This window comes from Scyliorhinus torazame, chromosome 24 (assembly GCF_047496885.1).
Source record: "Scyliorhinus torazame isolate Kashiwa2021f chromosome 24, sScyTor2.1, whole genome shotgun sequence".
NCBI classification, from domain to species: Eukaryota; Metazoa; Chordata; class Chondrichthyes; order Carcharhiniformes; family Scyliorhinidae; genus Scyliorhinus; species Scyliorhinus torazame.
The window spans coordinates 47,382,499-47,397,430 of NC_092730.1; the positions used below are offsets into that span (position 1 = coordinate 47,382,499).

At 43.6% G+C, this 14,932-nt stretch overlaps 2 non-coding genes across 2 annotated transcripts; one reads left to right on the forward strand and one right to left on the reverse strand.

Annotated features, from left to right (window-relative positions):
* Positions 1-656: 656 nt before the first annotated feature.
* Positions 657-738, reverse strand: trnas-gcu (transfer RNA serine (anticodon GCU)). The gene has a single exon. It is a non-coding gene; the product is annotated as a tRNA-Ser (tRNA).
* A 9,559-nt stretch (positions 739-10,297) lies between these two features.
* trnak-cuu (transfer RNA lysine (anticodon CUU)) lies at positions 10,298-10,370 on the forward strand. The gene has a single exon. It is a non-coding gene; the product is annotated as a tRNA-Lys (tRNA).
* The last annotated feature ends 4,562 nt before the right edge of the window (positions 10,371-14,932 follow it).

A 14,932-nucleotide genomic window follows, 5' to 3' on the forward strand; every position in this document is an offset into this window, starting at 1 on the left:
GACTTCGTGAGTTTCAAACTGAGGGGAAGGAACATTTTCCAACTCAGAATCTATGCGCAATTAGGGCAGGGAGTGAAAAGTAACTTTCTCAGCTTTTTATTATTTGGTTTCACCATGGACAGTGTTCGACTGTTCACCGCCCGCCAAGCCCTTAAACAAAAGCTAAAACTCACAGCCTTTTTTCTATATCCTCATGAAGTGGACGAAACAGAGATACAACAGACACGTTACAGACAAGAATAGGATTTGATTCCACGTGTGCAGAGTACAATGGATTATTGTGCATCACCTTAACCACGTGGTACAACCCCTTTACTTCATGTAACTTTAATATCTGATCTTGTCACAGATAAGTAGCCGAAGCACCCCACCAATGTACAATCAGGAGGACGTTCATCCACGAGAGGTGGCAGAAGGTAATAATGGGATAAGTGAATACGGTAACCTCGACTGCACAGTGGGTAGCCGAAGAAGAATTGGTGGCAATGTGGGGTTAAGCCCCAAACACGTCTGCCTCCGTTCGTACTTCCGTTCGTCCCTCCTCTAACCCAACTCGATGCAAGTGGCCTGACAACTTGGAATAGTTTGTCACATCAGTGATTGCAGATCCATCGTGTAAAATGAATCCCACTTCCGAGAAACAATGGGCGAAAAATCGACGAAGATAGGATTCGAACCCACGTGTGCAGAGCACAATGGATTAGCAGTCCATCGCCTTAACCACTCGGCCACCTTGTCGCACAAATTTTTGCGGCAATACGTCTTAATTCGTTTTGCACCCATGAACTGATGGAAATTATTTGCCTCTTTCTATTCAACCAGGTGTTCAACAGGGGGAATTGCAGTGGTGGTGGTATAGTGGTGAGCATCACTTCTTTTGAAACCGTTGACTCCGTTTCGATTCCCGGCCATCGCAGTAGTAGTTGAATCGGATGTTTTTGCGCGACATCCTGAGTTTCAAACTGAGGAAGACTGGTCAACTGTTTCTCATTCAGAATTTATACGGATTATCTAAGTGAGGTGTTTAAGATGCGAAAAGGTGTAGATATTGTAGACGTGGAGTTGATGTTACCTGTTGTGGGTCAGTCTAAAACGAGAGGTCATCATCTTAGAATATGAGGCTGCAAATTTACAAAAGATTTAAAGAAAAACTACTTCTCCCAAAAGGTTTTAATTCTGTGGAATTCACTTCCTCAGAGTGTGGTGGATGCAGGGACAGTGAGAAAGTAAAGGAGGACTTAGAGAGACTTTTATTGGTAATGAGTTGAAGGGTTCTGGAGAACGGGCAGGACGGTGGTGTTGAGGCCATTATGTTTGATCAGGCAAGATCACATGGAAGGTTTTACGCCCAAGAGGCTGAATTGCACATCCCAGCTCCAATGTTATGTGTTCTCGGGAGCGAGGTGTTCTGGCTGATATCTCAATCGACCTCTTGTTCCATAACATTTCAGGTAGCAGATGATGAACATTTCAGTCATGATCGAATGGCGGGCAGACTCGATGGGTCGAATGGCGTAACACTGCTCACATATCTGAAGAATCTATCGTTTGCGCGGCTTCATGACTTTCTAACTGAGGGAAAGAAATAGTTTCCAACTCAGAATTTGTGCGCAATTATGGGGGGGAAGTGAATTAAGTAACTTTCTCGTCATTTTCTAAAGTGGTTTCAATATGCAAAGTGTTCGATTATTCACAACCCCAAGTCCCAAACACTAAAAATCACAGCATTTTTCCGTCACCCTCATGAAGTGGATCAAACAGAGACACAACAGATACGTTACAGACGAGGATTGGATTCGAACTCAAGTGCGCAGAGCACAAAGGTTTCTTGTGCATCCCCTTAACCACGTGGTACAACTCCTTACTTCATGGAACTTTAATGTCTGACCTTCTCACAGACAAGTGACCGAAGCAACCCTCCAGTGCACAAACAGGAGGATGTTCATCCAGGAGAGGTGGCAGAAGGTAATTATGGGAGAAGTCAACCCGGTATCCTCGACTGTACTGTGGATAGCCGAAGAAGAACTGGTGTCAATAACGGTTAAGCCCCAAACCCGTCTGCCTTCGTTCCTCCGTCCTCTAACCCAACTTACTGCAATCTGGCCTGACAACTTGGAATAGATTGTCACATCAGTGATTGCAGATCCATCTAGGAAAAATAAGGCCCACGTCCGAGAAAAGTGGATTTAAAATCAACGAGAATGGAATTCGAACACACGTATGTAGAGTACAATGGATTAGCAGCCCATCGCCTTAACCACTCGGCCACCTCGTCCCACAACTGCACATGTCAACAGGTTTTAATTCGTTTTGCATCCATGAACTGATGGAATGTATCTGCTTCCTTCTATTCACCTGGTGTTCAAAATTGGAAATGCAGCGATGGTGGGAGAGTGGTGAGCAAAGTTTTCTTCCAAGCAGTTGTCCCAGTTCGATTCCTGGTCATCGATCTAATAGTTGAATCGGATGTTATTGTGCGACATCGTGAGTTTTAAACTGAGGAAGACTGGTCCACAGTTTCTCACTCAGAATGTATGCGTAATTATCTAATTGAGATGTTCAAGGTACCAAAAGGTATGTAAAAAGTTGACGTGGGGCTGTTGCTTCCTCTTGTGGGGCATTCTAAAACGAGAGGTCATGCTCTTAGAATAACAGATTGCAATTTTAAAAAAGAATTGAGGAAAAACTACTTATCCCAAAGGGTTTATGATTCCGTGGAATTCGGTACCACAGATTGCGTTGGATGGAGGGAGAGTGAGTAAGTTTAAGGAGGAGGTAGAGAGATTTTATTGGTAAGGAGTTCAAGGGATACGGAGAACGGGAAGACGGTGGAGTTGAGGCCAGGATGGGATCAGCCAACATCACATGGGAGGTGTTAGGCTCAGGAGGCTAAATTGCCTACTCCCGCTCCGAGGTCATGCGTTCTAGGGAGAAGGTGTTCCTGCTGATAACGCAATCGACCTCTTCGTCTGTAACATTTTAGGTCGCAGATGGGGAATATATCAGCCATAATAGAATGGCTGGGCAGACTCGATGGGTCTAATGGCTGAAGTCTGCTTCTTTATTTTATGAACTTACTTTTTGCGCGACTTTGTGAGTTTCAAACTGAGAGGACGGAACTGTTTCTAACTCAGAATTTATACGCAATTAGGTCAGGGAGTGAAATAAGTAGCTTTCTAACCTTTTTATAATGTGGTTTCAACATGGACAGTGTTCGTCGAATTCACCACCCGCCAAGCCCGTGAACCAAAGCAAAAAATCACAGCATTTGTACTTCATGCTCATGAAGTGGACCAAACAGAGACACAACAGACACATTACAGACGAGGATGGGATTTGAATCCACGTGTGCAGAGTACAATGGATTATTGTGCGTCTCCTTAACCACATGATACAACTCATTTACTTCAATGGAATTTTAATATGCGATCTTATTACAGGCAAGTAGCCAAAGAACCCCTCCAGTCTACAAACAGGAGGAAGTTCATTCTGGAGAGGTGGGTGAGGAGAATTATGGGAGACGTCATCCCGGTAACCTCAACTGTACTGTGGGTCGCCGAAGAACTGGTGTCACGGTGCGGTTCCATTGACAACGTATCCAGAGGCACATATAGTGACGAAGACTGACAGGTTCAGAATGTCTCTTACACTCTCACACATTACCCGAGAGTGACAGGAATCCCCCATTTACAAACGGGACCAGAGAAGGGCAGAGAGAATGCACGTCACTCCCACATACAACATGTTGACGGATTCAACACAACCAAAATATAAGAAAAGATCATCACCACATATTATCTTCTTCGAAATCCCGCCGTCCCAACTTTGATATAATAAAAACAATTTTTATCAGTTGTGTCTCACTCTAATCTGTGAACTTTGCTCTACCACAGTGTGTTGACAGCTACTGGCCACGACACAGAACCGCAACAGAGCGGGGGAGATTCACATGAACTGTCGGTGATAGAATGTGATCGGGTGGACGGAGAGGTGTTAGGAGTATGTAAAATTTAAACAATCTATATTCATGCATTTCCCAATGGAATTGGTGGAATTTGGAAGTGTTTATCTTGAGGATCAATTGAGCAGAGACTTTAAAGCATTTTATCTGTGGTTCCCTCTGTGTGAGCTATGCAACATTGTACTGTGTCATGCTGTCTCCTTCATTCCTAGGACGAGACTGCAAGAAGGATTCTGAAAGGTATTTGCTGCAAAGCAAACAGGAACGTGCGTTATGTTTACTTTTGTTATGAGGTAGAATGTAAATAGCAGAGAATAGCCTCGATTCCTCGACCTCGGGCTAATGGCCCAGCACGCTTCCGCTGCGGCACTCTGCTCCTTAAACCAGGAGCTACAACATTACTGCCTGGCTGTAGCCACACATCTATTCACTTCCACATTTGTTCTTTCAACAAGAATACACGTTTGAGCACACTGATTCTGGTCAGCATAGTTCAGTTAATTTACTTTCGTGCTGAACGGTTGTTCTGTGAAGGGGATGTGATTTATTCTGTGACGTTGTTCTGATGAGAAAGTGGGGAATGACTGGAATCACCTTCATAGAAGGAAGTTCGGGACGGCAGTTTCACCTCTCTGGGAACATTGATCACGCTCTTACTGATTTCTTCAAGCTTTGCTTCAAGTCCGACCCCAGAGAAGACAACTACGAGCAAAGTGGCGCAGCGGACGTGTGCTGGACCTCTAACCCAGAGGTCGATGGATCTAAACCATCCTCTGCTATTTATATTCTCACTCACACGAAACGGAAACAAGTTGCTATATGTCAGCAGCACATCTGCCTTTTTCTTTATTAGTATCAAAGTTTTGCTTTCAGTCTGATCCGCTCTTTGGCACCGGTTCTTCAGCTACCCACAGTACAGTCGAGGAGACTAAGTTGAGTTCTCCCAGAACATTCTTCTGGCTCCTCTAGTGGATGAACGTTCACCTGATTGGACACTGGAGGGGTTCTTCGGCTACTTGTCCGTGAAAGCAGTACCGGAAGCAGCTGTGGAGAGAGATTGCAGTCGCCAGAATGCAACTCTCCATTTGTACACTTCACGTCGCTCAGATCTTAGACTCTCAATAGCTTCGTGTGAGGAAGAGGTAGAGCGGGAATTCGGTTCTTGTTGATTGGAGCAAACTGTTCAATGCAGCAATGAGAAGCTCCTTCACCCCCAGCGGGTTGGATAAGGATGGCACTCAGATAAGGGCTCTGGCTAGGGATTAAAAGTAGGGAAAGCATCTATTGTTTGAAATGAAATGACGATGAAGATAGAATTTATGTCGATTTGCGAGTGGATCTTAGTTTGGACGACAGCCGAGTGGTCTAAGTTGCTGCGTTTAGATCGAAGTCTTTACTAGAGGCGTGGGTTTGACTCCCACAACTGATATTGCCTTTTTTCTCCATGTGGTTAAATTTCTCCAGCAAGATTTTCAACATCAGGAAGATCCAATACCTCCCTTTCAGTGGAAAAGCGTTGGTCTCAGGACATGAGATTCTTGTTTAAATACGCACAGCAAGACCACACAGGCAAAAGCGCAGTTAATGCCTCGATAATCTGCTTCAGTGACTCTGGTTGAGGAATTAATATTGAGCACAGGACTCCGGGTAAAATTCGTCTTATCTTCTTGTAAATAGTCTGGCTGGTTGGAGTGATTACATCCGTCTGAGAGGGGAAGTTGGAAACTCGGTTTCTATTGTGATTTACTGCTGGATAAAACTTTATTTCCTTATTGGCCCCCTGTGAGGTATTACTGGATATCGTTATTTCTCTATATTGCCCCTCTGTTGGGTACTATTGGATAACGTTTCCAGTCCAGCTTTGACAAATGGTCACCTGGACTCGAAACGTTTGCTCTTTCCTCTCCCTACAGATGCTGTCAGATCTGCTGAGACTTTAAGGCATTTTCTCTGTGGTTCCCTATGTGTGAGCTTTACAATGTTGTACTGCGTCATGCTGTCTCCTTCATTCTTGGGACTAATGTCGGGATGAGACTGCAAGAATGTTTCTGATAGGTATTTGCTGCAAAGCAAACAGGAACGTGTGTTATGTTTTCTTTTTGTGTCCGGGAGAATGTAAATAGCAGAGAACTACCTCGATTCCTCGACCTCGGGCTAATGGCCCAGCACGCTTCCGCTGCGGCACTCTGCTCCTTAAACCAGGAGCTACGATTTTACTGCCCTGCGGTAGCCACACAGGTATTGACTTGCTCATTTTTTTTCTTTCAACTAGAACACACGTTTGAGCACAGTAATTCTGGTCAGCATATTTCAGATAATTTGCTTGCGTTCTGAATGTTGTTCTGTGAAGGTGATGTGATTTCTTGTGTGACGTTGTTCTGATGATAAAGTGGGGAGTGACTGGAATCACCTTCATAGAATGAAGTTCGGGGCGGCAGTTTCACCTCTCTGGGAACATTGATCACGCTGTTATTGATTTCTTCAAACATTGCCTCAAGTCCGACCCCGGACAGGGTCAAGCACGAGCAGCGTGGAGCAGCGGCCCATAACCCAGTGGTCGATGGATCGAAACCACTCTCTGCTATATATATTCTCAATCACACCAAACGAAAACAAGTCGCTATTAGTCAGCAGCACATCTACCTTTTTCTTTATTAGTATCAACGTTTTGCTTACAGTCTGATCCGCTCTTTGACACCTGTTCTTCAGCTACCCACAGTATAGTCGAGGTGACAAAGTTGACTTCTCCCAGAACACTCTTCTGGCGCCTCTCCTGGATGAACGTTCTCCTGTTTGGAAAAAGGAGGGATTCTTCGGCTACTTGTCTGTGAAAGCAGCACCGGGAGCAGCTGTGGAGAGAGAATGCAGTCGTCAGGAAGCAACTCTCCAATTGGATACTTCACGTCGCTCAGATCTTAGGCTTTCAATATCTTCGAGTGAGGAACAGGTAGAGCGGGAATTCGTTCCTGGTTGATTGGAGCAAACTGATCAATGCAGCAATGAGGAGCTCCTTAACCCTCAGCGGCCTGGACAAGGATGACACTCAGATACAGGACTCTGGCTGGTGTTCAAAAGTAGGATAAGCATATCTTGTTTGAAATGGAATGACGATGAAGATAGAATTTGAGCCGATGTGTGCACGGATCTTAGTTTCGGCGACAACGCATCAGGGTGACCGAGCGGTCAAAGGTTCAGGTCGCAGTCCCTTCTGGAAGCGTGGGTGCGAATCCCACTCCTGATATTGACCTTTCCCCCACGAGGTTAATTTTCTCCAGCGAGATTTTCAACCTCACGAATGTCCAATACCTTCCTTTCAATGGAAAAGCGTTGGTCTCAGGACATGAGATTCCCGCTTAAATACGCACAGCAAGACCACACAGGCAAAAGCGCAGTTAATGACTCGATAATCTGCTTCAGTGACTTTGGTTGAGGAATTAATATTGATCCCAGGATCCGGGTAAAATTCGTCTTCTCTTGGAAATAGTCAGGCAGGTTCGATTGTTCACATCCGCCCGAGAGGGGAAGATGGGAACTTAGTTTCTATTGTGATTTGTTGTTCGATAAAGCTTTATTTCCTTATATGCCCCATGTGAGTTATTAATGGATATCGTTATATATCTATATTGCCCCTTTGTGGGGTACTACTGGATATCGTATCCGGTCCAGCTTTGACAAAGTGTCATCTGGACTCGAAACGTTAACTCTTTTCTCTCCCTACAGATCTGGTCAGTCTTGCTGAGACTTTAAAGCATTTTCTCTGTGGTTCCCTCTGTGTGAGCTTTACAATGTTGTAATGTGTCATGCTGTCTGCTTTATCCTGGGTTTAATGTCGGGATGAGACTGCAAGAAAGTTTCTGATCGGTATTTGCTGCAAAGCAAACAGGAACGTGCGTTATTTTTACTTTACGTGTCAGGGAGGATGTAAATAGCAGAGAATAGCCTCGATTCCTCGACCTTGGGCTAATGACCCAACACGCATCCGCTGCGGCACTCTGCTCCTTAAACCTGGAGCTACAACATTACTGCCCTGCGGTAGCCACACAGCTATTCACTTCCTCATTTTTTCTTTCAACAAGAACACACGTTTGAGCACACTGATTCTGGTCAGCATAGTTCAGATAATTTACTTTCGTGCTGAATGGTTATTCTGTGAAGGGGATGTGATTTGTTCTGATGGGAAAGTGGGGAGTGACTGGAATCACCTTCATAAAATGAAGTTCGGGGCGGCAGTTTCATCTCTCCGGGAACATTGATTACTCTGTTACTGATTTCTTCAAGCTTTGCCTGTATTTATAGAACGAATACACAAACAATGAAGCGGGAGAATGTATTAAATCAGAGATTGGATATTCTTGTAACCAATACGGCTGGAATGGGAATCCTTCATTTTCCGATAAATCGGGATGAACAGATCGCTCAGTCAGAAATCAGATATCTGGGGATTTAAATGTGATTACTACAGTGATAATATTAACCATGTTAATGTTATTTTGCTCCAATTGAAACGTATCACGAATACCTCGTTAACTTGTTGCACAACTTGCTTTCAGCCAGGAGATGGCAGCAGTGCGCAATAGTTTGGGTCTCCTGATTGTGTCCACAGATCTCGATAGGAATGGAGCTGCTGCTTCCCGGGGAGCTGCCAAGCAAGAGGCACAGATACTGACCAACTGCACCCGCTCCAAATAGATTCCCCAAATTACTGAACAAAACAAAAACAAGCACAAATCATATTTTAAGAAACTATGACAGTGACTCTGAAAACAATACACCATGACCTCTGAAAGAATCGATTTGCTGTAACTAATTAAAGATGAACCGTTTCAATATCAGCCGTAATTCCTTACCAGTTCTCAGACAGGCACCGACTAGTTAGAAGTTTGCTTCACTTTTCAAGGTCTGGCTCAATAAAATCAATCACAGGCCCATGATCTGCTTTCCTCCTGTTCTCAGACACATCCACTTTGTACAAGGGCGCACTAACTGGTTTTCAGAGTAAGAGTCAGACTGCAGTCACTTCGTTCTCTCTCGATCCCTTTATCCCAGAACCACCTCACAACCAGGAATGGAACTTCTCACAGAGCCAAGAATGGAATAGTTTGTCGATTCTTCCACTGATTCAGGACCGCCCATCGCCAGGATGTATTCGTCCAAAAGAGTTGGGATGAAATAGGGCTGAGTTTCACTGTATCCAATCAGTCCCCGGAGAAGCACAAAAACAGTGAGTGAGGGAGAGAGGAAGAAACAAAGAAACAGATAGAGAGATAAAATATGTTCCATTTCTAACACGATCTTTTTACCCAAAAAAACATTCAGCTGAATGAAACCAAACCACGTTTCCATTCGCTGCCGTTGCTGCTTCTCCTTCCAAACGTTGCAGGAAACGTTATTAGTTATTGATTGTTGTTTTGAGTGCGAGCTTCTTTATATTTCGTTCAGTTTCCAAAACAAATGCTGAACATCTGACTGACTCAAACCGTTCATTTACAAACATTCCAATTCATTCTCGAGTCAGTGGTTTGCGCGGGGAGTTTCGCAAACACTTCGAAACACAGTCGCTGCGAACAGAGTTCGAACCAGCGTGGGGAAGCCACACGGGATTTCAAGTCTAACACCTTAACCACTCGGCCATCGCAGCTGTGTCTAGTGTGCCATTCATTAGTAATTTGGTCGATAGAATACATTCTAAAACCAGCCTGGAATCACTCCAGGAAGTTATTGCATTCAAACGATCAACGGGGCCCCGATGTTTATGTGAGGAGAGGTTGAATCTTCGTGGAAAATGACCATTGGATTTGGAGAGAGGCCTTGAGAGACTCGAAAACCTCAGCTCCCTAAACGCACAATTCCACCGATTAAATAGATTGTGGAACAACATCAGTTACATTGGAAATATATTAGAAATTCAAATGGAACAGGACCACACTTTACAGTCTGGAAGAAAATTTAAATGATGAAATCTTGAAATTACAGCACAGAAGGAGACCTGTGCAGGCCGAACGGTCACCTGATGACGCAACTAAAATGGTCACGTGTCGGGATTTCGGCAGTTCCCCGGATCGCGGTCAGAGCACAAGCCAGGAGGTGCTGCTCAATTATTAAGTCAGTTATTTTTTATTACATGTCATTGGTCGTCAGTCATTGAGAGACCAGCATTCCTACATGGTATCAGGAGTGGGCAGAACGTCTTCACCGCATCAACATGCTTGTATCACAGAATCGTAGAATATCCAGCTCAGAAGTAGGCCATTCGGCCCAACAAGTCAGCACTGACCTTCCGAATGAGCACCGCAGCAACTCTCTTCAAGAAGAGGTTTAATAGACAGTGCAGCAGCAGCCCGGCTAGCTCAGTCGGTAGAGCATGGGACTCTTAATCCCAGGGTCGTGGGTTCGAGCCCCACGTTGGGCGCTTTCTTGTTATTATCTGAAAATATTGATGCTGAATGAACTGTCTTCATAACAGGAACACAAGGTCTAAACGAACCTCGTGACAAAATTTAATAAATATGTAATTAACATTTCGTCTCAGAAACGGCGCAGAAAGGTTCTGCTTCCGACGGATCTTACTTCCACAACTGGGAACACATTACACAACAGATAATGATTTGACACAACTACAGTGAAGATCTGTCACCGGCAGTGTCACGGTTCCATGGCAGAGAGCACGGCTACACAGCAGAGAGCTCAGTTACACAGCAAGATATAATTTTACAAACAGGGTCTCTCTGTGTGCAGCAGAAGACACATTTTCCTAAAAAAACAGTTTCTCCATCTCGGCACCTTTTCTGTGTGTGTGTCATTGTATGTGTGTCCTGATAGTCTCTTCGTGATTTTTTGTGTATCTTTCTCTGTCTGTTACAGCAGTGCTGCTGTTATGTATTAATCTCACTTTTCCCAAACAGTAATTGTGATTGATAGATACAGAAACATTTCCAAACTGACATTCAGTACCAATGTCTGATAGAGACTGAAACCCACCCTCACATACAGTCCCAGACATTGACGCATAATGAAGGAATCCTGCTCTCACAAACTATTGAGACTGAGGTGCAGAGTGTTCCCTCCACTCGCGAATACTACCTGTGATTTACAGAGACAGAACACATCTCAGTCAGGTGAGTAGCAGAGTTTGATGGGTACAACATGTATTCCACAATCACCTTCTCTGCGCCAGATAATCAGATGCAGACGACATGCGGCGTCTGTGTTGGTTTAACAAGGGTTTTACCCAAGAACAGGAACAGATTTACACAATATCAGGGTATAAGACGTAGGAGCAGAAGTAGGCCATTCAGCCCATCGAATATGCTCCGCATTTCAATGAGATCATGCTTGATCTGATATATGACGTGTTATGGCCTTATACGGTGGCATATTATCACAGTGGTTACCTCACAGAGCCAGCGATCCGGGTTCAATTCCAGCTTTTGGTCACTGACTGTGTGGAGTTTGCACTTTCTCTCCGTGTCTGTGTGGGTTCCCTCCGGGTGCTGCGATTTCCTCGCACAGTCCAAATGTGTGCGCGTTAGGTAGACTGTCCATGCTAAATTGCCCCTTAGTGTTCAGAAAGTTGGGTGGTGTTAAAGGGATGTGATGGAGACACAGAGGCTCTTTCAGAATATCGTTGCCGAGTCCATTGGAAGAATGGCCTCCTTTTACATTTTAATGATCTCATGATAATACTCATGTCCACTTTCCCGGCATTTTATCTCTAGATTTCACGATGAACCTTTAAAACCAGCAATCCCACCAAGCCTCAGGTAGCGGTAACTCCTCAATGGTCGTTAATTTCCCGGCTGTCAGTCATTTGGCCAGTCTTGAGTGAAGTCACATCCTGGAAATGACATACATTGATCCAGTTCTAATATAAATTAAGTCGCTCTAGTCCCTGATGACCATAGGCCCTTTGAGTCTAAGATCTGACTGGTGGTGATTTAACCTGAGGATCACCATACTTCAGGCAAGGATCAATAATAATAATACTAATAATCTCTTATTGTCACAAGTAGGCTTCAATCAAGTTACTGTGAAAAGCCCGGAGTCGCCACATTCCGGCGCCGGTTCGGGGAGGCTGGAACGGGAATTGTGAGATGGCGGGGTTTTCATGTTTCAAGTCGAGTATAACCGTGTGATCTCTATCTAATTAATTTGGTTTTGCTTCTGCTAATCTTGTCTCACAGTGAGGCAAACCTCACTGATTTGATAGACGAGTGATCGTTCTTCAGTCTTGTCATTGTCGGACCCGCTGAATATGGAGGCATATCCTGTGTGGCAGGATTTAGCTCCAACTCAAGCTATAAGTTTGTGGATGATACCACTGCGGTAGGTCGTATCGCAAACAATGACGAATCAGATGCAGGAGGTAGATAAATCACATGGTTGCATAGTGCACTGTCATGTGAGTGTACATTTAAGACATGTAAGTTTAAGCAATGCACATTTAAGAAAACAGTGATGTCAGATAGTGGGTGGAGCTGGGCTTTAGGTCAGCCTTTTTGCAGATTTTTACTTTCAGTTTAAAAAGCAGCTTGTGTGTGTCTGTGTGTTTCCAGAGAGCTGCAAGTTTGAAAAGAGATTGGGAGTGTCTTCGTTTGCAGGGTGCTGGATCTCTGACATAAAAGACCATCTCTGGATCATTTGGGTGATTTAAACTGATAATTGTAAAGCCTTCAACCTGATGTGATTCTGTTTAAAGGTGTTAAGTCTCTTGGAAGTTTGAAGGAACATTTTAAGGAATTGTTTCTGTTGCGATATTTTCTGAGTTATCTTTGAAGTAAGGGGCGTTAAGAGATCCAATGTTTATTTAAGATGTTAAGTTGAGTTCATGGACTAAACAGTGCTTTGTGTTTAAATGCCCACGAGTCCATAATTGTATAATAATAATACACCAAGGGAAAAAGCCGTGTGCCAGGAAAAGCAACAAATCCATTAAAGGGAGAGGTTGGTTGAACTCCATGATACATTTTGGGGTTCTGAAAACGCCTCACCCATAGAAATTGGGGGCTCGTCCGGGATAAAAGTCTATCTATTGGATTGGCTTTTGTGAACTTAAAGACAGTGAAGGATTGTTCCTTTTCCGGTGTGGTATTTTAGTTTACGTGGGGAGAGTGTTGTGAACAATGGTTCTTTCAGAGGCTCGGAAGTTTTTGTGGGTGGAGAATGTCACACGAAGTACTTTACGGGCAGAAACGAACAGCAGACTGTTAGATTTGGCAAGAACATTGCAGTTAACCTTACCTGACAAAATGCGAAAAGATGAAGTAATTATGGCGGTGGTTAAGCATTTAAAGTTGCATGCGATAGAGTTTGACTCATTGGAAATGGCAAAAATTCAGTTGCAAATTGAACAAATGGAACATGAGAAAGAATGAAAGCGGCTTGAATACGAGAGGGAGAGAGAGGAAAAAGAAAGAGAAAGAGAGAGATAGGGGAAAAAGAAAAGGAGAGAGCAGAAAGGCGAAAAGAAAGAATAGTCCTAGCAGAACAAAAAGAAAAAGAAATGGAAATACAGAGGAGGGAAAAAAATAAAGAGAGCGAGTTTGAACTTCAGAAAATGGCCATGAAACATGACAATCAGTTAACATTGGCAGACGTAAAGGGAAACGTACAGCTGGATGATAGTGATGAGGATAGTGTGAAAGCGCGTCATAGTCGAAGGCTTGGTGGGAAACTATTTAAATATGTCCAAGCACTGCCACGGTTTGACGAGAAGGAAGTGGAAGCCTTTTTCATTTCATTTCAGAAGGTAGCTAAACAAATGAAATGGTCACAGGACATGTGGGCGTTACTGATTCAAACAAAGCAGGTAGGTAGAGCTAGTGAAGTGTTTGCATCACGACCGGAGGTGGAATCTGGAACGTATGAGCAGGTGAAGAAACCCATCTTAAGGCATCTGAGCGAGTGCCTGAAGCTTACAGACTAAGGTTTAGAAATTTAAGGAAAGAATTTGGTCAAACATACATGGAGTTTGAAAGGCTGAAACAGAGTAATTTTGATAGGTGGATAAGGGCTTTGAAAATAGACCAAATGTATTAAGTTCTCAGAAAATTATACTTTTGGAGGAGTTTAAAAATTCAATTCCTGATGTAGTGAGAACTCATGTGGAAGAACAGAAGGATAGAACTGCGAAATTAGTATCGGAAATGGCAGATGATTATGAATACGTTCATAAATCAAAGATTGTTTTCCGACATCAGTTTCAGCCGATGAGGGATAGAAACTGGGGACATGAGAAATACTCAAGTGGTAAAGGTAAAGGTGATATGATGGGAGACAATAAAGGGAGTGTACCTCTGATTAAAAAATAAATCCAGGAGGGTGGAAAAGAAATGAAAACTTTCAAATGTTTTCACTGTAATAAACTAGTCCATTAAAGTCACAGTGTTGGTGGTTGAAGACAAGCACTGAGTAGGGTGATGTGGTAAAACAGGATAAGACGGTGGGGTTTGTAAGAGTGGTAAAGGAAATCCCAAGGGACGCGTAGGAGGTGCAAACAATTGTACAGCCTGTTCAAGAAGTAATTGTTAAGAAGGTGCCAGATGTATTTAAAGAATTTACTTGTGTGGGTAGAATTTACTTATGTGTATCAAGAGGAGCAGGTGAAGAAGCCACAATGTTTTGAGATACAGTGGCTAGTCAATCTTTAATGGTAAAAATGAGGAATTATGTAGTTTGGGAAGAATGTTGCCAGAAAAGGTGGTGATATGTGGAATTCAGGGTGAGAGGAGTCGCGTTCCATTGTATAAGGTGAAGTTGGAAAGTCCAGTGAAGAATGGTGAAGAGGTAGTAGGAGTAATAGATAAACTATCTTGTCCAGGAATACAGTTTATCTTGGGTAATGATATACCTGCATCGCAGGTGGGAGTGATGCCTACTGTGGTTGATAAGGCAGTGGAAAATCAGTCAACTGAAGTGTTGAAGGACGAATATCCTGGGATTTTTCCGGTTTGTGTCGTAACAAGGTCGCAAAGT